At 39.8% G+C, this 23094-nt stretch overlaps 1 protein-coding gene across 4 annotated transcripts in view; it reads left to right on the top strand.

Moving 5' to 3' along the window:
- Positions 1 to 10042: 10042 nt before the first annotated feature.
- EDC3 (enhancer of mRNA decapping 3) overlaps positions 10043 to 23094 on the top strand; it is a 52561-nt gene continuing 39509 nt past the window's right edge. The window contains exons 1-2 of one of the 4 annotated variants that reach the window (XM_082387319.1): positions 10043 to 10214; positions 17995 to 18087. The gene's annotated coding sequence lies outside the window, so the exon portion shown is untranslated. Of the gene's footprint in view, positions 10215 to 10304; positions 11022 to 17994; positions 18088 to 23094 lie in introns of those variants that run through there. The other 3 variants (XM_082387320.1, XM_082387318.1, XM_082387321.1) reach the window with 3 other exon arrangements.

The raw sequence follows: 23094 nt of genomic DNA, 5'->3' as shown, positions 1-23094 counted from the left end.
ACCAAGGCTGAGTGGCTGGAGCTGGGAGGGGCCTCACACCTGAGGCAAGGCTGCTGCCACGCCAGTGACAGTTGTCGTCTGTTCTCTCCTTGGACATCTTTTCAGACAGGCAACACACCCTCCCCTGTTACCTAGCACAGTTCTAGATGACCTTTGTTCTTTGCTCAATATCTATCCCTGCCCCATTTTAAAAATTAAGATAATTCTCTCTAGTTTAGACACTCGGAAAGAAGCTTGAAAGAGAAAACCAAGGACGTGGTAAAGATTACAGGATGTGGTGGGAGAGGTATAAGAGAAGAGAGGACATTGCATTGAGGGGGAGAGGTTTGTTGCGTGGCTGGGTGGACCACAGACTCCTTGGGATGACCCTTCAAGTCCAACCTCATCTGCAGTGATTCAGGAGCCCTGCTTACTGCACAGACTACTGTTTCATGCCTAAGTTGATGTCACCAAAATGAGATACAAAGGGAAGGCAATTCTCAGATGATTTTAGCCAAAAATGCAAAGCTATCCCTTGACAAATCTGGATTTGTTTCTTTGGAAATTTCTTGTTTAATGGGATGAGAAAACTGCAACAAGTTTGATGGAGAGGCAAGGTTCTATGAGATAAATCCATTCCCCCATTAACTTCCATGATAAAATTGATGGTGTCTATCAAGTACTTTGCCCATTTTTAAATTGAGTTGTTCATCTTCTTGTTGTTGAGGTGTGAGAGTTCTTTATTCTGGATACTAGATCCTTATCAGATATATGATTTGCAAATATTTTCTCCCATTTTATGGGTCATCTTTTTTTTTTTTTTTTAATTTATTTATTTATTTTTGGCTGTGTTGGGTCTTCGCTTCTGTGCGAGGGCTTTCTCCAGCTGCAGCAAGCGGGGGCCACTCTTCATCGCGGTGCGCAGGCCTCTCATTATCGTGGCCTCTCCCGTTGCAGAGCACAGGCTCCAGACGCGCAGGCTCAGTAGTTGTGGCTCACGGGCCCAGCCGCTCCGCGGCATGTGGGATCCTCCCAGACCAGGGCTCGAACCCGTGTCCCCTGCATTAGCAGGCAGATTCTCAACCACTGCGCCACCAGGGAAGCCCCTATGGGTCATTTTTTTACTTTCTTGATATGTCCTTTGAAGGCCCCAAATTTTCATTTTGATGAAGTACAATTTATTTTTTCTTTTGTTGCTCGTGTTTTTCGTGTCATATTTAAGAAACTCTTGCCTAATCCAAGGTTATTACTATTTTTAATCCTGACCTTTGTTTAGCATTTTATAGTCTGGGACCTGCTTTCACGTACGTTACCTCTCTTATAAAATGACATGTAAGAGTTTAAGACATGTAAACCTTTGAGATCACATAAAAGAAAAATAATCTTATAAGTAAACAGTAATGGTTGCCTGGGCCCAAAACTTATGCTATATAAGTAGGGTGACTATAGAATTTATTGTCTAAACCAGAACACATTTGAGAATAAAAGCAGGTGATAATAATTACTATGATTAACAGGTGTGAACTGGGACTGTTTTAGGCCAACTGGGACATATGTTCTCTCTACATATAAGTAACGGAGACCTGAAGCCCAGTGTTGAATCCACCATTAATTTGCTAAGCCCTCACCCATACAATGGGACGTGAAGTACATAATTTCTTTTATTTTTAAAATATTTTTAATTTATTTTTTTATACAGAAGGCTATTAGTCATCAATTTTATACACATCAGTGTATACATGTCAATCCCAATCACCCAATTCATCACACCACCATCCCCACCCCCCACGGCTTTCCCCCCTTGGTGTCCATACGTTTGTTCTCTACATCTGTGTCTCAACTTCTGCCCTGCAAACCGGTTCATCTGTACCATTTTTCTAGGTTCCACATACATCCATGAATATACAATATTTGTTTTTCTCTTTCTGACTTACCTCACTCTGTATGACAGTCTCTAGATCCATCCACGCCTCAACAAATGACTCAATTTTGTTCCTTTTTATGGCTGAGTAATATTCCATTGTATATATGTACCACAACTTCTTTATCCATTCGTCTGTCGATGGGCATTTAGGTTACTTCCATGACCTGGCTGTTGGAAATAGTGCTGCAATGAACGTTGGGGTGCATGTGTCTTTTTTTTTTTTTTAATTTTTATTTATTTATTTATTTATCTATCTATGGCTGCGCTGGGTCCCCGTTTCTGTGCGAGGACTTTCTCTAGTTGCAGCAAGCGGGGGCCACTCTTCATCACGGTGCGCGGGCCCCTCACTATCATGGCCTCTCGTGTTGCAGAGCACAGGCTCCAGACGCGCAGGCTCAGCAATTGTGGCTCACGGGCCCAGTTGCTCCACGGCATGTGGGACCCTACCAGACCAGGGATCGAACCCGTGTCCCCGGTTTTGACAGGCAGACTCTCAACCACTGCGCCACCAGGGAAGCCTGCATGTGTCTTTTTGAATTATGGTTTTCTCTGGGTATATGCCCAGTAGTGGGATTGCTGGATCATATGGTAATTCTAGTTTTAGTTTTTTAAGGAACCTCCATACTTTTCTCCATAGTGGCTGTATCAATTTACATTCCCACCAACAGTGCAAGAGGGTTCCCTTTTCTCCACACCCTCTCCAGCATTTGTTGTTTGCAGATTTTCTGATAATGCCCATTCTAACTGGTGTGAGGTGATACCTCATTGTAGTTTTGATTTGCATGTCTCTAATAATTAGTGATGTTGAGCAGCTTTTCATGTGCTTCTTGGCCATCTGTATGTCTTCTTCGGAGAAATGTCTATTTAAGTCTTCTGCCCATTTTTGGATTGGGGTGTTTGTTTCTTTAATATTGAGCTGCATGAGCTGTTTATATATTTTGGAGATTAATCCTTTGTCCGTTGGTTCGTTTGCAAATATTTTCTCCCATTCTGAGAGCTGTCTCTTCATCTTGTTTATGGTTTCCTTTGCTGTGCAAAAGCTTTGAAGTTTCATTAGGTCCCATTTGTTTATTTTTGTTTTTATTTCCATTACTGTAGGAGGTGGATCAAAAAAGATCTTGCTGTGATTTATGTCAAAGAGTGTTCTTCCTATGTTTTCCTCTAAGAGTTTTATAGTGTCCAGTCTTACATTTAGGTCTCTAATCCATTTTGAGTTTATTTTTGTGTATGGTGTTAGGGAGTGTTCTAATTTCATTCTTTTACATGTAGCTGTCCAGTTTTCCCAGCACCACTTATTGAAGAGACTGTCTTTTCTCCATTGTATATTCTTGCCTCCTTTATCAAAAATAAGCTGACCATATGTGCGTGGGTTTATCTCTGGGCTTTCTATCCTTTTCCATTGATCTATATTTCTGTTTTTGTGCCAGTACCATACTGTCTTGATTACTGTAGTTTTGTAGTATAGTCTGAAGTCTGGGAGCCTGTTTCCTCTGGCTCCATTTTTCTTTCTCAAGATTGCATTGGCTATTCGGGGTCTTTTGTGTTTCCATACAAATTGTGAAAGTTTTTGTTCTAGTTCTGTGAAAAATGCCATTGGTAGTTTGATAGGGATTGCACTGAATCTGTAGATTGCTTTGGGTAGTAGAGTCATTTTCACAATGTTGATTCTTCCAATCCAAGAACATGGTATATCTCTCCATCTGTTGGTATCATCTTTAATTTCATTCATCAGTGTCTTATAGTTTTCTGCATACAGGTCTTTTGTCTCCTTAGGTAGGTATTGTCTCCTAGGTATTTTATTCTTTTTGTTGCAGTGGTAAATGGGAGTGTTTCCTTAATTTCTCTTTCAGATTTTTCATCATTAGTGTATAGGAATGCAAGAGATTTCTGTGCATTAATTTTGTATCCTGCTACTGTACCAAATTCATTGATGAGCTCTAGTAGTTTTCTGGTGGCATCTTTAGGATTCTCTATACATAGTATCATCTCATCTGCAAACAGTGACAGTTTTACTTCTTCTTTTCCAATTTGGATTCCTTTTATTTCTTTTTCCTCTCTGATTGCCGTGGCTAAAACTTCAAAAACTATGTTGAATAATAGTGGTTAGAGTGGACAACCTTGTCTTGTTCCTGATCTTAGAGGGAATGGTTTCAGTTTTTCACCATTGAGAACGAGGTTGGCTGTGGGTTTGTCATATATGGCCTTTATTATGTTGAGGTAAGTTCCCTCTATGCCTACTTTCTGGAGGGTTTTTGCCATAAATGGGTGTTGAATTTTGTCGAAAGCTTTTTCTGCATCTATTGAGATGATCATATGGTTTTTCTCCTTCAGTTTGTTAATATGGTTTATCACATTGATTGATTTGCATATATTGAAGAATCCTTGCATTCCTGGGATAAACCCCACTTGATCATGTTATCTGATCCTTTTAATGTGCTGTTGGATTCTGTTTGTTAGTATTTTGTTGAGGATTTTTGCATCTATGTTCATAAGTGATATTGGCCTGTAGTTTTCTTTCTTTGTAACATTTTTGTCTGGTTTTGGTATCAGGGTGATGGTGGCCTCATAGAATGAATTTGGGAGTGTTCCTCCCTCTGCTATATTTTGGAAGAGTTTGAGAAGGATAGGTGTTAGCTCTTCTCTAAATGTTTGATAGAATTCGCCTGTGAAGCCATCCGGTCCTGGGTTTTTGTTTGTTGGAAGATTTTTAATCACAGTCTCAATTTCAGTGCTTGTGACTGGTCTGTTTATATTTTCTATTTCTTCCTGGTTCAGTCTCAGAAGGTTGTGCTTTTCTAAGAATTTGTCCATTTCTTCCAGGTTGTCCATTTTATTGGCATGTCATTGCTTGTAGTAATCTCTCATGATCCTTTGTATTTCTGCAGTGTCAGTTGTTACTTCTTTTTCATTTCTAATTCTGTTGATTTGAGTCTTCTCCCTTTTTTTCTTGATGAGTCTGGCTAATGGTTTATCAGTTGTGTTTATCTTCTCAGAGAACCAGCTTTTAGTTTTATTGATCTTTGCTATCGTTTTCTTCATTTCTTTTTCATTTATTTCTGATCTGATATTTATGATTTCTTTCCTTCTGCTAACTTTGGGGTTTTTTTGTTCTTTTTCTAATTGCTTTAGGTGTAATTGCTTTAGGTTATTTATTTGAGATCTTTCTTGTTTCTTGAGGTAGGGTTGTATGGCTATAAACTTCCCTCTTAGAACTGCTTTTGCTGCATCCCATAGGTTTTGGGTTGTGTTTTCATTGTCATTTGTTTCTAGGTATTTTTAAATTTCCTCTTTGATTTCTTCAGTGATATCTTGGTTATTTAGTAGTGTATTGTTTAGCCTCCATGTGTTTGTATTTTTTACAGATTTTTGTCTGTAATTGCTATCTAGTCTCATAGCATTGTGGTCGGAAAAGATACTTGAAACAATTTCAATTTTCTTAAATTTACCAAGGCTTGATTTGTGACCCAAGATATGATCTATACTGGAGAATGTTCCATGAGCACTTGAGAAGAAAGTGTATTCTGTTGTTTTTGGATGGAATGTCCTATAAATATCAATTAAGTCCATCTTGTTCAATGTATCATTTAAAGCTTGTGTTTCCTTATTTATTTTCATTTTGGATGATCTGTCCATTGGTGAAAGTGGGGTGTTAAAGTCCCTTACTATGATTGTGTTACTGTCGATTTCCCCTTTTATGGCTGTTAGCATTTGCCTTATGTATTGAGGTGCTCCTATGTTGGGTGCATATTTACAATTGTTATATCATCTTCTTGGATCATTATGTAGTGTCCTTCTTTGTCTCTTGTAATAGTCTCTATTTTAAAGTCTATTTTGTCTGATATAAGAATTGCTACTCCAGCTTTCTTTTGATTTCCATTTGCATGGAATATCTTTTTCCATGCCCTCACTTTCAGTCTGTATGTGTCCCTAGGTCTGAAGTGGGTCTCTTGTAGACAGCATATATACGGGTCTTATTTTTGTATCCATTCAGCCAGTCTATGTCTTTTGGTTGGAGCATTTAATCCATTTACATTTAAGTTAATTATCGATATGTATGTTCCTATTACCATTTTCTTAATTGTTTTGGGTTTGTTATTGTAGGTCTTTTCCTTCTCTTGTGTTTCCTGCCTAGAGAAGTTCCTTTAGCATTTGTTGTAAAGCTGGTTTGGTGGTGCTGAATTCTCTTAGCTTTTGCTTGTCTGTAAAGATTTTAATTTCTCCGTTGAATCTGAATGAGATCCTTGCTGGGTAGAGTAATCTTGGTTGTAGGTTTTCCCCTTTCATCACTTTAAATATGTCCTGCCACTCCCTTCTGGCTTGCAGAGTTCCTGCTGAAAGATCAGCTGTTAGCCTAATGGGGATTTCCTTGTGTGTTATTTGCTGATTTTTCCTTGCTGCTTTTAATATTTTTTCTTTGTATTTAATTTTTGATAGTTTGATTAATATGTGTCTTGCCGGGCTTCCCTGGTGGCGCAGTGGTTGAGAATCTGCCTGCCAATGCAGGGGACACGGGTTCGAGCCCTGGTCTGGGAAGATCCCACATGCCGCGGAGCAACTAGGCCCGTGAGCCACAACTACTGAGCCTGCGCGTCTGGAGCTTGTGCTCTGCAACAAGAGAGGCCGCGACAATGAGAGGCCCACACACCGCGATGAAGAGTGGCCCCCGCTTGCCACAACTAGAGAAAGCCCTCGCACAGAAACGAAGACCCAACACAGCCAAAAAGAAAGAAAGAAAGAAAGAAAGAAAGAAAGAAAGAAAGAAAGAAAGAAAGAAAGAAAGCTTTCATTAAAAAAAAAAAATGTGTCTTGCCATGTTTCTCCTTGGATTTATCCTGTATGGGACTCTCTGCGCTTCCTGGACTTGATTGACTATTTCCTTTCCCATATAAGCGAAGTTTTCAACTATAATCTCTTCAAATATTTTCTCAGTCCCTTTCTTTTTCTCCTCTTCTTCTGGGATCCCTATAATTCGAATGTTGGTGCGTTTAATGTTGTCCCAGAGGTCTCTGAGACTGTCCTCAATTCTTTTCATTCTTTTTTCTTTATTCTGCTCTGCAGTAGTTATTTCCACTATTTCATCTTCCAGTCACTTATCCATTCTTCTGCCTCAGTTATTCTGCTATTGATTCCTTCTAGAGAACTTTTAATTTCATTTATTGTGTTGTTCATCATTGTTTGTCTGCTCTTTGGTTCTTCTAGGTCCTTGTTAAACGTTTCTTGAATTTTCTCCATTCTATTTCCAAGATTTTGGATCATCTTTACTAACAGTGCTCTGAATTCTTTTTCAGGTAGACTGCCTATTTCCTCTTCATTTCTTTGGTCTGGTGGATTTTTACCTTGTTCCTTCATATGCTGTGTGTTTCTCTGTCTTCTCATTTTGCTTAACTTACTGTGTTTGGGGGTCTCCTTTTTGCAGGCTGCAGGTTCATAGTTCCCATTGTTTTTTGTGTCTGCACCCAGTGGCTCAGGTTGGTTCAGCGGGTTGTGTAGGCTTCCTGGTGGAGGAGACTAGTGCCTGTGTTCTGATGGATGAGGCTGGATCTTGTCTTTCTGGTGGGCAGGGCTGCGTCCGGTGGTGTATTTTTGGGCGTCTGTGACCTTATTATGATTTTAGGCAGCCTATCTGCTAATGGGTGGGGTTGTGTTCCTGTCTTGCTAGTTGTTTGGCATAAGGTGTCCAGCACTGTAGCTTGCTGGTCCTTGAGTGGAGCTGGGTCTTAGCGTTGAGATGGTGATCTCTGGGAGAGCTTTTGCCTTTTGATATTACTTGGAGCCAGGAGGTCTCTGGTGGACCAATGTCCTGAACTCGGCTCTCCCACCTCAGAGGCACAGCTTGACACCCGGCCGGAGCACCAAGACCCTGTCAGCCACATGGCTCACAAGAAAAAGGAGAAAAAAAGAAAGAAAGATAGAAATAAAATAAAGTTATTAAAATTAAAAATTAAAAATTATTACAAATTAAAAAGTAATAAAAAAAAAAGAAGAGGGCAACCAAAGCAAAAAACAAATCCACCAATGATAACAAGCGCTAAAAACGGTACTAAAAAAAAAAAAAAAGGACAGACAGAACCCTAGGACAAATGGTAAAAGCAAAGCTATACAGACAAAATCACACAAAGAAGCATACACATACACACTCAGAAAAAGAGAAAAAGGGAAAAAAAATATATCTTTTGGGAAGTCTGAGGTCTTCCACCAGCGTTCAGTAGGTGTTCTGTAGGAGTTGTTCCACATGTAGGTATATTTCTGATGTATTTGTGGGGAGGAAGGTGATCTCCACGTCTTACTCCTCTGCCATTTTGAAGGTCTCCAATCTCTCCTGTGAGTTTAAAAAATCATTTGGAGTGGACTATAGAACCACAGAACCAAAGCGAGGCATAAGAGAATTAACCACCTTTTTTTTTGGACTATCAATCATGCTCAGGCGCACATTATCTCATTTAATTTCACAGCAACTTTGTTAGCTATTATCTCCAGAGTTGCACAGCTCGTTTGTAAAATAATAATAATACCTAAAAAGAAAAGGTAGAGCAAGGATTCAGCTCTGAGTCTGATACACCAATGGTTCCCAAACCTGGGGTGTGCTAAGAATTGACTGGAAGGAACCTTTAAAATAATAGATGCCACGGTCCCCCCAGACTTACTAAAATGGAATCTCTAGTGATGGAGGAAGGGAAGGGAGAGTTCCTGAAAAGAGAAAAAAATTTTAAAGTTCTTAAACTGATTTTGCAGAGCCAAATTTGGAACCACAGCCCTACTCTATGCTGCCTGACAAGCAGTGGTTCCTAAACCAGGTGTCAGGCTTCAAGACAACCTTGCAAATTCGCTTCAAGATAACCTTGCAAACTCGAACTCCAAAATTCCTCATTACACTCAATCTTGGCCTTAAATGCCTGCTCTTTCCAAAATCAAGACTACCAAGACTCTAATATGCCACGGGAAGGAGAGTGGCACTTTCCTGTGTACCGAGTACTGGGGGTGGGAATGGTGGAATGCAGTCAAGCACAGACTGGCTGACACTAGGCCAAAAACGAGCTGAAGCTGATAAACTTTGAAGATCAACCACGAAGGGAATTTTTTGTTTCCTTTAATCCATCACAGGGGCCTACTAATTGCACCCCACAGCTGCAACTGATCAAGGATGGGGGCCACGTGACCAGGCGCCCTCCACGCCTAAGTCTTCCGCTCTGGTTCTGCGATTAGCCCAAGAGGGACTGGAGGGAAAGCCAGAGCTTGTACCAAAATGTTCATTGCAGCTCTATTTACAATAGCCAGGACATGGAAGCAACCTAAGTGTCTATCATCGGATGAATGGATAAAGAAGATGTGGCACATATATACAATGGAATATTACTCAGCCATAAAAAGAAATGAAATGGAGTTATTTGTAGTGAGGTGGATGGAGTTAGAGTCTGTCATACAGAGTGAAGTAAGTCAGAAAGAGGAAAACAAATACAGTATGCTAACACATATATATGGAATCTAAGGGGGGAAAAAAAAGGTCATGAAGAACCTAGTGGCAAGACAGGAATAAAGACACAGACCTACTAGAGAATGGACTTGAGGATACGGGGAGGGGGAAGGGTAAGATATGACAAAGTGAGAGAGTGGCATGGACATATATACACTACCAAACGTAAAATAGATAGCTAGTGGGAAGCAACCGCATAGCACAGGGAGATCAGCTCAGTGCTTTGTGACCACCTAGAGGGGTGGGATAGGGAGGGTGGGAGGGAGGGAGATGCAAGAGGGAAGCGATATGGGAACATATGTATATGTATAACTGATTCACTTTGTTATAAAGCAGAAACTAACACACCATTGTAAAGCGATTATACTCCAATAAAGATGTTAAAAAAATGTTTCAATCATAAAAAATAAACTTCATCTAAACATGATAGAAAAAAAAAAAAAAAGACTACGCAAGAGTGGGGAGCTCCCCGTGCATCTGAGCCGGGGAGTGGGGACAGAACTCCAGCTCGAACCCAGACTCCACCCGATATAAGAAGGCGGGGAATGCAAAATGGATAGCAGGTGCGGTTCCGGAAGGCCACAGAGCTGACCCTGGCAGTGCTCTTCCCGAACTCTCAAATTTCTCGAGCGCCCCGCCCCTCAGCGGCCGGCCCTTCGGTTTCCGAGGCGTCGCGCCGGAAGTGACCTCACGGCGGCGGCGTGGAGTCGCGGGCGCTTCTGGCGGCGGCCGCGGCTGTTGGGGTGGATGTGGAGAAGCCCTGTGGTCTCTGGGTCCTGCGGTGTTTCAGGGCCGTGTTGGTGTGGTGTGCGCAGGAGGCGCAGGCCCGGCGGCGTGGAGGTGGGAACGAGGGGGAGGCGGGTGGCTAGTGGGCGCTCGTGGGAGGGGGCTTCCGGGGTTGCCAGGAGGCTTTACTTTTAGGCTTCGTGGTTCCAGGCCTTGCAGACCTTTTTAGAGGCGGGCACGAGCTGGGGGCCGCTTCGGGTGCGCAGGGGGCCCATTACTAGGGCTTGCCTCCGGGGTATGGTTTGAGGTGGGAGGCCGAGGGGAGCGGGATTCTAAATAGTCGAGGAATTGTGGGAGGTGTGAGGCATTAGCCGCCTAGGCTCTTAGTTTAGCCTTGTTGATGGCTCTTGCAGCCCGCCCACTCTTTGCTCCCTGCTTCAGTTTCCTTTTGCACAATGAAGTACGGTGGCAGGGAAGAGAGCGAGTGCCACATCCATGACTGATAGCTGGAGGACAGAGGTGACCTGGACTCTGAGAGGGAACGGTGGCTGAGAAATAATGATACCTGCTAGGGTGCAGCTTCTGCTGAATCCTGGGGACTTCCCCTTGATTGTTTACTGCAGTTGGTGAAAGTCTTAGCTTCTTATTATCAGTACTCTTTGTGCGATATTAGGTGAATTGATCAGTAATTGACTTGTTAAATGGTTCAAGTTCAAGTGTTTTGGTGTGAGGGAGGCATAGTCTTCACCCGCTTGGCCAGTTGGTTGTCAGTCAACCTCCCAATTCCGGAGGTAGGAGTCCTAACAATCTTCTCCTGTGGTTACAGGTGAGGAACTCGAGACCCAGAATGGTTTTTGTTCTCTTTCCTAGCCACAGGCTAAACTGATTTCAGTCTGTGGTGTGTCTCAATCCCATCAAAACGTAAGTGACTGTCCCTGAGCAGGTCACTGTTTCAACTGGAAACCTCAGGTGGATTCCAGGCTTTTTTTATGAATGGCAGATAAAGTGTACTGAACACAGAATTCCTATTTTTTGGTTTCTCTGTATGAAACGGAGATGGTTACAAATAACATAACTTAAAAAAAATTTTTTTTGAATTTCTGAATTTTATTTTATTTTTTTATACACCAGGTTCTTATTAGTTATCTATTTTATACATATTAGTGTATGTATGTCAATCCCAATCTCCCAATTCATCCCCCCCCAGACGCCGTAACATAACTTTTTGATTGCTAAGAAATTTTTGGTGGAGCTTTCTTGAGGGGTCAGGGCTGTGGGACTAGCAGAGTGTCTCGCAAACTTTTTGACCTGTGACCCACAGTTAATGTATTTTACATGCTGACCCTGTGTGACCCCTGCATACACAGAGTGTGTACACACACAGGAAACAAAAGTTTACCCTTTCTATATATGATGCCCTCTGACATTTTCTATTTCATTAAAAGAAAAAAAAAGTTGATTGCATCTCACTAAATTGACTCTGACCTGTAATGGGTCTGACTGCTAAAGACCTGTAGTTTGAAAAACATTGGACTAGAAAATGTTTAATTAAGATTCTTGAGATTCCTGACATTCTGTAAGTAATGCAAGGTGGAAAATATGTCATTTTTCTGTTCTTATCAACCAGAGGAGCAGGGTTACTAGAGTTCTTCAGCCAGAACAACAGGACAGGACATCCATATCGGTATCTCACAGGAGTGCAGTATTCATAGTGATAATGTGTCCGAATTTTGGCAAGGTGTTTGAGTCTTTTCCGATGACCTGGTGGGTGACATGGGGGGGATTTGCCATATAGTGGTAAAATTAGATGACGTCATGACTTTGAGCATCTATGTCTGTAGGGATTTGATTTGTGGACACAATTTACAGCTGGGATTTTGGTGATCGGTGTTGAGGCTCTGTCACTTTCTTTATACACAGTGTGTATTTGAAGCCTTATCTAGAGAGTGTGCTTATCAATTTGTTGCCTTTATGAAGTGGAGAGAGAAGGTATCATCTGGGTAATCTCAAGATTTGCCCAGTGCAGTTTAATGAAATGGAAGGGTCATCAGAAATTTAAGTAGTCTAAATATTTAATTTTAAATAGTTTAGGATGTAATTTCTTTTTTTTTTTCTTTTTTAAATTTATTTATTTATGGCTGCGTTGGGTCTTTGTTGCTGTGCGCGGACTTTCTCTAGTTGTGGGGAGTGGGGGCTAGTCTTCGTTGTGGTGTGCGGGCTTCTCATTGTGGTGGCTTCTCTTGTTGTGGAGCATGGGCTCTAGGCCTGCGGGCTTCAGTAGTTATGACACATGGGCTCAGTAGCTGTGGCTTGCGGGCTCTAGAGCGCAGGCTCAGTAGTTGTGGCGCACAGGCTTAGTGCTCTGCGGCATGTGGGATCTTCCTGGACGAGGGATCGAACCCATGTCTGCTGCCTTGGCAGGCAGATTCTAAACCACTGCGCCACCAGGGAAGTCCCTAGGATGTAATTTCTGACAGGTTGTAAATATTGACTTTTTAAAAATAAATACAAAGTTTCTAAATGTAATAGCAATTTGATGTTTTTAAAATATACAGATATATTTATTTTTTAAAATATTTATTTATTTGGCTGTGCTGGGTCTTAGTTGTGGCATGCAGGATCTTCGTTGCGGCCTGGATGATCTTTAGTTGTGGCCTGCGGGATCTTGGTTGTGGCATCTAGTTCCCTGACCAGGGATCGAACCTGGGCCCCCTGCATTGGGAACGTGGAGTCTTAACCACTGGACCACCAGGGAAGTCCTCAGATAACCTTTTTTTATATTAAAAAAGCTCTCTAAGATATGGATATGTATAAATGGTGTATTACATTACTTGATTTTCAGGTGTTAAGCCAATCTTGTGTTCCTGGAATGAATCCCATTGAGTCGTGGTGTATAATACTTTTTATATGTTGCTGAATTCAATTTGCTAATATTAAGAATTTTTGTGAACATCTCTATGTTCATGAGGGTTATTGGTCTGAGGTTTCCTTTTCTTATGATATATTTGGCTGGCCTTAGTATTAGAGTAAAATTACCCTCATAAAGTGAGTTGGGCAATGTTCCTCTTCTGTTTTCTAAAAGAGTTTATGTAGAATTGTTAATTCTTTCTTTCTATGTGTTTTATAGAGTTTACCAGTGAAGTCCTCTGGGCTTGGGCTTTTCTTTGTAGGAAGATTTGAAATTACTAAATCAGTGTCTTTACTTGGTATAGGTCTATCTGGATTTTCTATTACTCTTTGAGTCAGTTTTGGTAATTGTATCCTTCTGGGAATTTGTCCATTTCATATTTTTCCTTTTTCTTTTTGAACTTGTATCCATTCTACTTCTCCCACAGAATTTTATCCTAAAACAGGAGTCAGCAAACTTTTTCTGCGAAGGACCTGGTGGTAGGCTTTGTGGGCCATGTGGTCTCTTGTCAGTACTACTCAGTTCTCCCATTGTAGTGCAAAACCAGCCACAGACAATAAGCAAACAGCTGTGCATGGTTGTGTTCCAATACAACTTTATTGGTAGTGGGCCAGATTTGGTACATGGGCCGTAGTTTTCTGACCCCTGTTTTAAAATAATAAATTTTATACTTGAAAACCTTATTTGATAATCCAGTTATCTAGGCAGATCAGGTTTATGAAAGAGTAGGGTGGAAATTGATTCCCTTGCTTGCATATCTTTGTGTACCCCTAAGGATATATTCCAATTTGTAGTTTTGTTCAGGTGTTATGGGAGAGGCCCTCACAGTATGATTTTCTAGGACCATAACTCAAATCCCCTATCTGGCCAGTATTCTTTCTGTGAAAAAGAGATATCTGAGGGACTTCCCTGGTGGTCCAGTGGTTAAGACTCTGTGCTTCCACTGCAGGGGGCACAGGTTTGATCCCTGGTCAGGGAACTAAGATCCTGCAAGCTGTGCCCCCCCCCAAAAAAAGAGAGACATTTGAAATAAAATTTGCTGTATCTTAGAAACTGTATAGATTATCTCATTTAATCTTCACAGTGGTTCTATGAGGTGGTATAATTGGTGTACAACTGACTCTTGAACTATTGGGGCTAGGGCCACCAACCCTCTGCAAAGTTGAAAATTCGAGTATAATCTGTAGTTGGCCCTCCACATACCTAGTTCTTCTCTATCTGCGGTTCTGCATCTCAGATTCAACCAACCGCCCATCGTGTAGTACTGTAGTATTTAGTAAAGAAAATTGGCATTTAAGTGGACCTGTGCCATTCAAGCCCATGTTGTTCAAGGGTCAACTGTAATTCCCATTTTATAGTGAGACGATTAAGACTCAGATTAGGATAATTTGCTCGTAATTCTGGCCTGTAATGTCTGACTTCAGAAGTCCATGCCCTTTTCACTATGTTGCCTTTTGTGGAAGATAGGGACTTAGTACTAGGGTTGTACTAGATGTTTTCTTTTAAGATCTGTGCCATTCCCAAGCTTTTGATTCTACAAACACCTTTCTACATAGATGTGCGGAAAAATACTTAGTTTTTCAGAAATCCATAACTAACCACTCGTCCATAACTGTTGATTTAATTGTCCTTAGCAGACCAAGGGATTGCTCCTTGGATCTGAATGCTGTGAGTTCTGTGTGATGGGGCAGATGAGATGGAAGTTTGTAGGTCTGTTATTGGCAAGTTGTTTTTGAATCATTTTGACAACTACCTCAGTTGCATAATGGGTGGAAGACCGTTTAGGTCTACCTGACTTTGTTATCTAAAGGCTTCTTACAAGAGAAATGATTCAGTAAAGTCTCATAGTGTGGCATTCGGTAGTCTGGAAATCCTGATAGCATTTGAGCAAAATCATCCCATAGCTACTCCTATGTGTGGTATGCCCAGTATAAATGGGTACATTTGTCCACCACAAAGACATATACAAAAATGTTTAATTCTTTATTCATAATAGCCCCCAAACTGGAAATAATCCAACTGTCTATCAGCAGTAGAATGGATAAATACACTGAGGCATAGTTATATAATAGAATACTACATAGTGATGAATCTCACAGATGTAATATTGAGCAAAAGAATCCAGACACTTTAAAAGAGAACCTTTATGATTCCATTTATATGAAGTTCAAAAACAGGCTAAATGAATCTTTTGTGGTAGATATCAGAATAATGGCTGCCTTTGTGGGAACACAGTGGAACCTTCTGGAGTGTTCAACATATTGTCTTGATTGGGCTTCCCTGGTAGCGCAGTGGTTGAGAATCTGCCTGCCGATGCAGGAGACACGGGTTCGAGCCCTGGTCTGGGAAGATCCCATATGCCGCGGAGCAATTAGACCCGTGAGCCACAACTACTGAGCCTGTGCGTCTGGAACCTGTGCTCCGCAACAAGAGAGGCCGCGACAGTGAGAGGCCCGCGCACCGCGATGAAGAGTGGCCCCCCACTTGCCACAACTAGAGAAAACCCTCGCACAGAAACGAAGACCCAACACAGCCATAAATAAATAAATAAATAAATAAATAAATAAATAAATAAATAAATAAATAAAAAATGCAACTGCGGAAAAAAAAGGAAAAAAAAATAGGTCTTGGTGCCTTTGTTAAAAAAAAATATATTGTCTTGATTGAGTGGTGGTTATTTGGGTAAATTAATACGTAAAAATTCATTGAGCTGTAAACTTAAAATATGTAGACTTATTATCTATGTAATACCATGATAGAAAAGTAGAAGATAAAAAACAAAGATTGGTCTGCTTGGGAATTCCCTGGTGGTCCAGTGGTTAGGACTCTGCACTTTAACTGCTGAGGGCAAGGATTCAATCACTGGTCCGGGAACTAAAAATCCGCAAGCCACGCAGTGTGTCCGAAAAAAGAAAAAGATTGGTGTTTGTAGCTCCTAGATCATCTTCAGTGGTAGCTCTTCTTTTGACATGAAGGTGTTAGCCCTGTAATTGATAAAGCCTCCTCCCTTAGTGTGTTCATCTGATTAGAAACCCAGATGTTGGCATTCCACTTGTTTTATTTATTTGTTTGTTTATTCAATTAATTTTTGGCAGTGTTGGGTCTTCACTGCTACATGCGGGCCTTCTCTAGCTGTGGCAAGCGGGAGCCACTCTTTGCTGCGGGGTGCGGACCTCTCATTGTGGTGGCCTCTCCCGTTGCGGAGCATGGTCTCTAGGCGTGCGGGCTCAGTAGTTGTGGCTCATGGGCTCCAGAGCGCAGGCTCAGTAGATGTGGCGCACGGGCCTAGTAGCTCCGTGGCACCTGGGATCTTCCCAGACCAGGGCTCAAACCTGTGTCCCCTGTGTTGGCAGGCGGATTCCCAACCACTGCGCCACCAGGGAAGCCCCTCCACTTGTTTTAGATTTACTGTTTTCAATTAATAAAGGAATTTTCTTTAAAACTATTAAAATTCTATTTAGTTATTATTTTTTTTTTAAAATAAATTTATTTTATTTATTTATTTTTGGCTGCTTTGGGTCTTCGTTGCTGTGTTGGGCTTTCTCTAGCTGCAGCGAGCAGGGGCTGCTCTTCGTTGCGGTGCACGAGCTTCTCATTGTGGTGGCCTCTCTTGTTGCGGAGCACGGGCGCTAGGTGCCTGGGCTTCAGTAATTGTGGCACACGGGCCCAGCCGCTCCGCGGCATGTGGGATCTTCCCGGACCAGGGCTCGAATCCGTGTGCCCTGCATTGGCAGGCGGATTCTTAACGACTGCACCACCAAGGAAGCCCCTAGTTATTATTAACATAATATAAACTTGAATGTATAACATCAGTGTCTTAAAGATATATGTTGAATGAAGAAGTAAAAAGTCTTTTCACATATGATTAATTTCTGGTATTTCTAAAATTCTTATTACAGCTCTTCATTCTGCATCTATCTAAAATACGTATCAGGGACTTCCCTGGCGGTCCAGTGGTTAAGAATCCGCACTTCCACTGCAGGGGGCACGGGTTTGATCCCTGGTGGGGGAACTAAGATCTGGCATGCTGTGAGGTGCGGCCAAAAAAAAGAAAAAGGCAAAAATAAGCATCAGAGTAGGATTATGATGGGGTACAAATGATAGGAAAGGAATTTCATACTTTTGTGACATTAAGTAGACAAAGGCCAATCAGGAAGGGGAAAATAAGTATAAAACATGTGTATTATGTTCCTTTTACCATCATCAGTGTTGTGGAAATTGTGTTGCATTGGAAGTTCACCTGATCTCTTAAATTCTTTGAGATATATTGGTAACTGTTGCAACTCAGTGATGGGTATATGGGGTTCATTATGCTGCTCTGTCTATGTTTGGATATGTTTGAAATTTTCTATAATAAAATGTAAAAAAAAATTTATGGATGAGCCTGCTAATGCATTGTTTCTTTTATTTTCTGTTCTGTCAGCACAGTTTTGTGATACTTGCTCAGTTCAATACTAGAGAACTACCTGAGTTTGTCTTTAGGTTTTTGTGTTTCTAATGAGACATACTTTTATTTTTTTTTAACCACAGGAGTGCCTTTTTTGCTTCTTTAAATATATATATATATATATATATATAGCTATTTTTCCTTTTTTAGACTCTGTTTTATGTAGGTATATTTCTGAAATTAATATTTGAAAACTGTTTAAAACGCTATTCTCTTTCTTTTCTGTTTTTCATGGGAAACACTAAGCCAGTGTTTCATTTTATACTGAGTATTGTATGTTATGTTTATATACTCATCTGCTGTTTGCTGACTTCCTTCTGTGTGTAGGGCAGTGTTAGATTTCATATCTTACATAGGATTTTGCATAGAATATGCTTAGGGATATTGTATTTTTGGAACCATTTCCAAGGAGAGCCAAGGCATTTAGATATAAATATTTAGATACTCTAGATTTTGAGTGATTAACTTCTGTCAGATTTATTATATCTAATTCATTCATTGATTGGATTAATATTTATTGAGTTCCTCTTCCATTCTAGGCAGAACAAAACAGACAAGGTCCCTTGCCCTCATGGAGCTTACATTCTAGTGGGGTAACACGTGCAACATAAACAAATAAGATAATTCATATGGTGAGTCATTTTGAAATCATAACAAAGTGTTGGAGAGTGATGGGGAGTAGCTGCGTTAAATTGGATAACCAGGGAAGGCCTCTTTGAGGTGGTGACATTTTAGCAGATAACAGAAAGAAAAGGTAGAACTAGCCATTCATAGAGCTGGGGCAAGAGTGTTCTGAGAATACCTGGTGCAAAGTTTTGGAGGGAACAAACTTGATATGTTTGAGGAAGAGTAAGCAGGTTAGTGTGTCTGGAGAACAGAGCGAAGGGAGTGGTGAGAGATGAAGCTGTCTGTAGAGGTTAGCAGAAATCAGATCATGTAGGGCCTACAGTCCATGGAAAGGAAGTTATTAAGCAGAATCATGACAAGTGATTTACATTTTAAAATTTGCTCTGGCTGCGGTGTAGAGAAAGAATTGGAGGGGCAGAAGTGGAAGCAGAGATACTAGTTAGAGGTATCCTGTAATTATGAGATGATGGTGACTTGGACTAGGAAGGTGGTAGTGGAGATGGAGAGAAATAGACCTATCTTTGACGTTGTGACAATAGGATTTGTTGATGAATTGAAAGTATGGGATGAAGGACAAGAAAGGAATCAAGGATGACTCCTGACTCTTTTTTTTTTTTCTTTTTTTGCCTAAGCAGCGTAGTGGATATTGGTGCCATTTATTGAGACGGGAAAAGCTTGGGAAGGAACAAATTGGGGGATGTTGAGTGTGGGGCTAAAGAAATCAAGAATTCTATTTTGGGCATTTATGAGATGCCTGACAGACATCTTTGTAGGAACTGTCCAATGTGTGAGTTTTCATCTTTATGTTTTATGGAAAACCTTTCTAGGAAGTTAATCTTATTGGAGGAATGGCTAAATATTCTGTGGCATTATATAGTGGTTATGTTGGCTACATATACTTTTCCTCCCTTTTTATTGAGATATAGTTTACATACAATAAAAATGCACAGACGTTAAATGCCCAATTCAGTGAGTTTTGATAGATGTGTACATCCTTGTAACTACTGCATCAGTAAAAACAGAACATTTTCATTTCAAGAGGCACAGAAAGAGGCCCCTGTGCCTCTTTCTAGTCAGTTTTCCACCCTATAGGCAAACACTTCTGATTTTTCTCACGATAAAGTAGTGCCTCTTGTAGAAATTCTTATAAATAGACTCATATAAATGTATCTGTATGACTTCTTTCAGTTTTTGAGAATCATCTACATTGTTGCATAAGTAGTTTGTTCCTTTTTATTGTCCAGTAGTGTTCTGTTGTATATTTACACCATAATTTGTTTCCTCTCTTCTCCTTGTTTCCAGTTTTCAGATATTGTAATAATGTACTTTGTACATTTGTGTACAGGTCTTTTTGTGAATATATGTTTTTATTTCTCCTGCGTAAATCCTAGGAATGAAGTTTTGGGTCATAGGTGTGTATTTAATATTGTAAAAAACTGCCAAACTCTTTTCCAAAGTGCTTGTATCATTTTACACAATCAGCAGTGTGAGAGAGTTCCAGTTGCTTCACATTGTCATACACATTTGGTGCTTTCAATTTTGATCCATACTAGTGGGTGTAGTATCCTCTGTTGGTTTTTTCCCAATTTAATATATATATTTTTTATTGTGGTAAAGTATACATAAAATTTATCCTTTTAACCATTTTTAAGTGTACAGTTCAGTGGCATTGAGTGCACTCACATTGTTATGCAACCATCACCATCATCTATCTCTAGAACTTTTTCATCATACCAAACTGAAACTCTGTTCCCATTAAATAGTAACACCCCGTTTCCTGCTCCCCCAACCCCTGGCAAACACTGTTCTACTTTCTGTCTCTGTGAGTTTGACTAGTCTAGATTCTTCATATAAGTGGAATCATACATGATTTGTCCTTTTGTGTCTTATTTCACTTAGTATAATGTCTTCAAGATTTATCTGTGTTGTAACATATATCAGAACTTCCTTTTTTAAGACTGAATGATATTCCATTTTACGTATATAGCGTGTTTTGTTTATCCATTTGTCCAGCATGGACGTTTGGCTTGTCTCGTGCGTGTTTTTTTTTTTTTTATATTTATTTATTTGGCTGCACCAGGTCTTAGTTGTGGCACGCGGGATCTTCATTGCCACGTGCGGGATCTTTAGTTGTGGCTTATGGGATCTTTAGTTGCGGCGTGCGGGAGATCTAGTTTCCTGACCAGGGATCGAACCCAGGCCCCCTGCATTGGGAACACGGAATCTTAACCACTGGACCAGGGAAGTCCCTCATTGTATTTTAATTTACATTTCTCTGATAATTAATGATAATTGAACAGCTTTTCATATGTTTATTGGCTATTCATATAACTTCTTTTGCCTGCTTTAAAAAAATGTGGTGTTTCCTTTTTATTCCTGATTTGTAAACATTCCTTATATATTCTGGATACAAGTCCTTTATCAGATATATCTATTGTGAATATTTTCTCCTTGACTGTGACTTACCTTTTCTTTTTTTCTTTTCTTGTTTTGGGGTGATTGTAATAGAAGAGGGCAGAAACATCTTTTTGCCATCATAAATTTGAGAGTTTTCTTGAAATGCTTGGCTGCCTGGGAGGTAGCCTTCATTGGAATGATTTTGAGATGGGGCTAGATTATATGGAATACCTTCCTAAGTATTTTATTACAGTACCTTTGTTTTAAATTTACGACTGTCTTAACCCATCCAGAGAATGATTTGGTTTGGGAAAAAATGGAAAATAATTTGGTTAAAAAAAAGAGTTTTCTGCTCTGGAGTATTGTAATCAAAGCTAGGTGGCTTTACCTTTTGACTGACTGAGGCTCCATCCTGAGAAAATTATTTAAGACAAGCACTGAATGAAACTGATCATTGCTGCACTAACTATAATTGTGAAAAACGGAATTATCTAAGTGCCCATTGAGAAAAAAACTGTGACATGTGAATGCAGTGGAATATGTACAGCATGGAAAATATGCCATTGTACTAAGAAGCTGCCTTTATGCTCTGATTACAAGTATGTAAAGTATCCATTATAATCTCTCCGTTGTAAATTCCCCATCTGTAAAATGGGATAGTAAAGTAGCTACCTCATAGGGTTGTCATGATGATTGAAGGAAAGAATGCCCCTAAAGTTTTAGCTCGTTCCTGAGACATAGTAAGTGTGCAATAAATGCTAGCTGCTGCTGTTGTTACACAATGTGATGGTATGTGTATAAAGGCTGTGGGATTATGTGTGTTCCATTCACCTTTTGTTTTCTTAATGGTGATTCCCCCCCCCTTCTATTACTTACTTTATTAAATCATCACCAAATTTAAACCATCACCTATATAGGTTTTGAATCTGTCATCTTCTTTCCATCTTCATTGCTTCTGCCTATTCCAGCTTACCACCATCTCTTAAATGGGCTGCTCTAGTTGCCTCCCAGCTGTTCTCCTGCATCTTTTTTATACCTCTTCCAATTTGTATTCTTTAATGATGACTTTTGATGAGCAAGACTTTAAAATTTTGATGAAATCTAACTCATCAGATTTTTTCTTTTATGATTAGTACTTATTTGTGTTTTGGCTAAGAAATCTTTCTCTGCCCTAAGGTCACTAAAATATTCTATTTTTTTGTTTTCCCAGTAGCTTTAGTTTTAGCTTTTATGTTTAGATAGTTTATTTCAAATTAATTTTTTGGTATCTATGTGGGATAGGACTAGAACGTTATTTTTTTCTCATATATATCCAGTTGTTCTAGCACCGTTTATTGAAAAATACTTTTTGATTTTCCCATTGATTTATCTTGGTACCTTGATCAGAAGTCAGTTGACCATATGTGTGTAGGTCTATTTCTGGACTCTGTTCTGTTGATCTTGTTGTCTATCCTCGCACCAATACCACACTGATTTTCTATAGCTTTATAGTAAAACTTGAAATAAGATAGTGTAAAACAACCACCTCTGTTTTTCTTTTATATGATTATTTTGGCTATTCTAAGTATTTTGCATTTCCATATAGATTTTAGGACCAGTTTTTCAGTTTCTCCAAAAAGGCCAGCTGGGATTTTTATTAATATTTGTATTTGATCCACAGATCAATTTGGGGAGAATTGGTAACTTTAAGCTCTTCAGTCTGTGAATGTGGTACATCTCTCCATTTATTTAGATCTTCTTTTAATTTTTCTCAGCAGTCTTTCAGTTTTTATCATAGAGGTCCTGCACATTTTTCATTAGATTTATTCCTAAGTATTTTGTTTTTTAATACTATTATAAATAGTATTTTAAAATTTCATTTTCATTTGTTTGTGGCTATTATATAAAATACCGTTGTTTATTTTATATTGAGCATGTGTCCTGTGATCTTGCTAAAGTCATACTAGTAGGATTTTGGGGGGGTACATTCCTTAGGGTTTTCTACATGCACAGTCAATAATACAGTTTACAAATAAAGATAACTTTACATCTTCCTTTCCAATATTTATGCTTTTTATTTCTTTTTTTATTGCACTGGCTAGGACCTAAATATAGTGTTGAATAAGAAGCAGAAGTGGTGAGAGTGGACATTCTTGCCTTGTCCCAGTCTTGCGGGGGAAAGAATTCATTGTTTCACCATTAGTATGATGTTAGCTTTAATTGTTTTGTAGATGCCACTGCCCCTTTTTTATATCATGGATGGATGTTGAATTTTGTCAGATTATCTTTCTACATTTATTGACATGACCATTCATGATTTCCCATTTACTTTGTTAATGTGGTAGAAGACGTTGATTTTTTAAAAAATTGACCTTTTTATTTGCGATAACTGTAGATTCGTATGCACTTGTAAGAAATAATACAGAGAGATTCCATATACCCTACCTGGTTTTCCCCACTGGTGATGTCTTGCAAAACTATAGTACAATATCACTACCAGGATATTGACATTGATATGGTCAAATATAGAATGTTTCCATTACTACAAGGATCCCTCATGTTGCTCATTTATAGTCATCCCTGTTTTCTTCCTGCCACCCAACACTTCCCTCACCCCTGGGAACCACTAATCTCTT

This window comes from Balaenoptera borealis (assembly GCF_965194805.1).
Source record: "Balaenoptera borealis genome assembly, chromosome: 3".
Taxonomy (NCBI): Eukaryota; Metazoa; Chordata; class Mammalia; order Artiodactyla; family Balaenopteridae; genus Balaenoptera; species Balaenoptera borealis.
The sequence above is the reverse complement of the archived record's forward strand: the minus strand, read 5'-3'. Positions and strand labels throughout refer to the sequence as shown.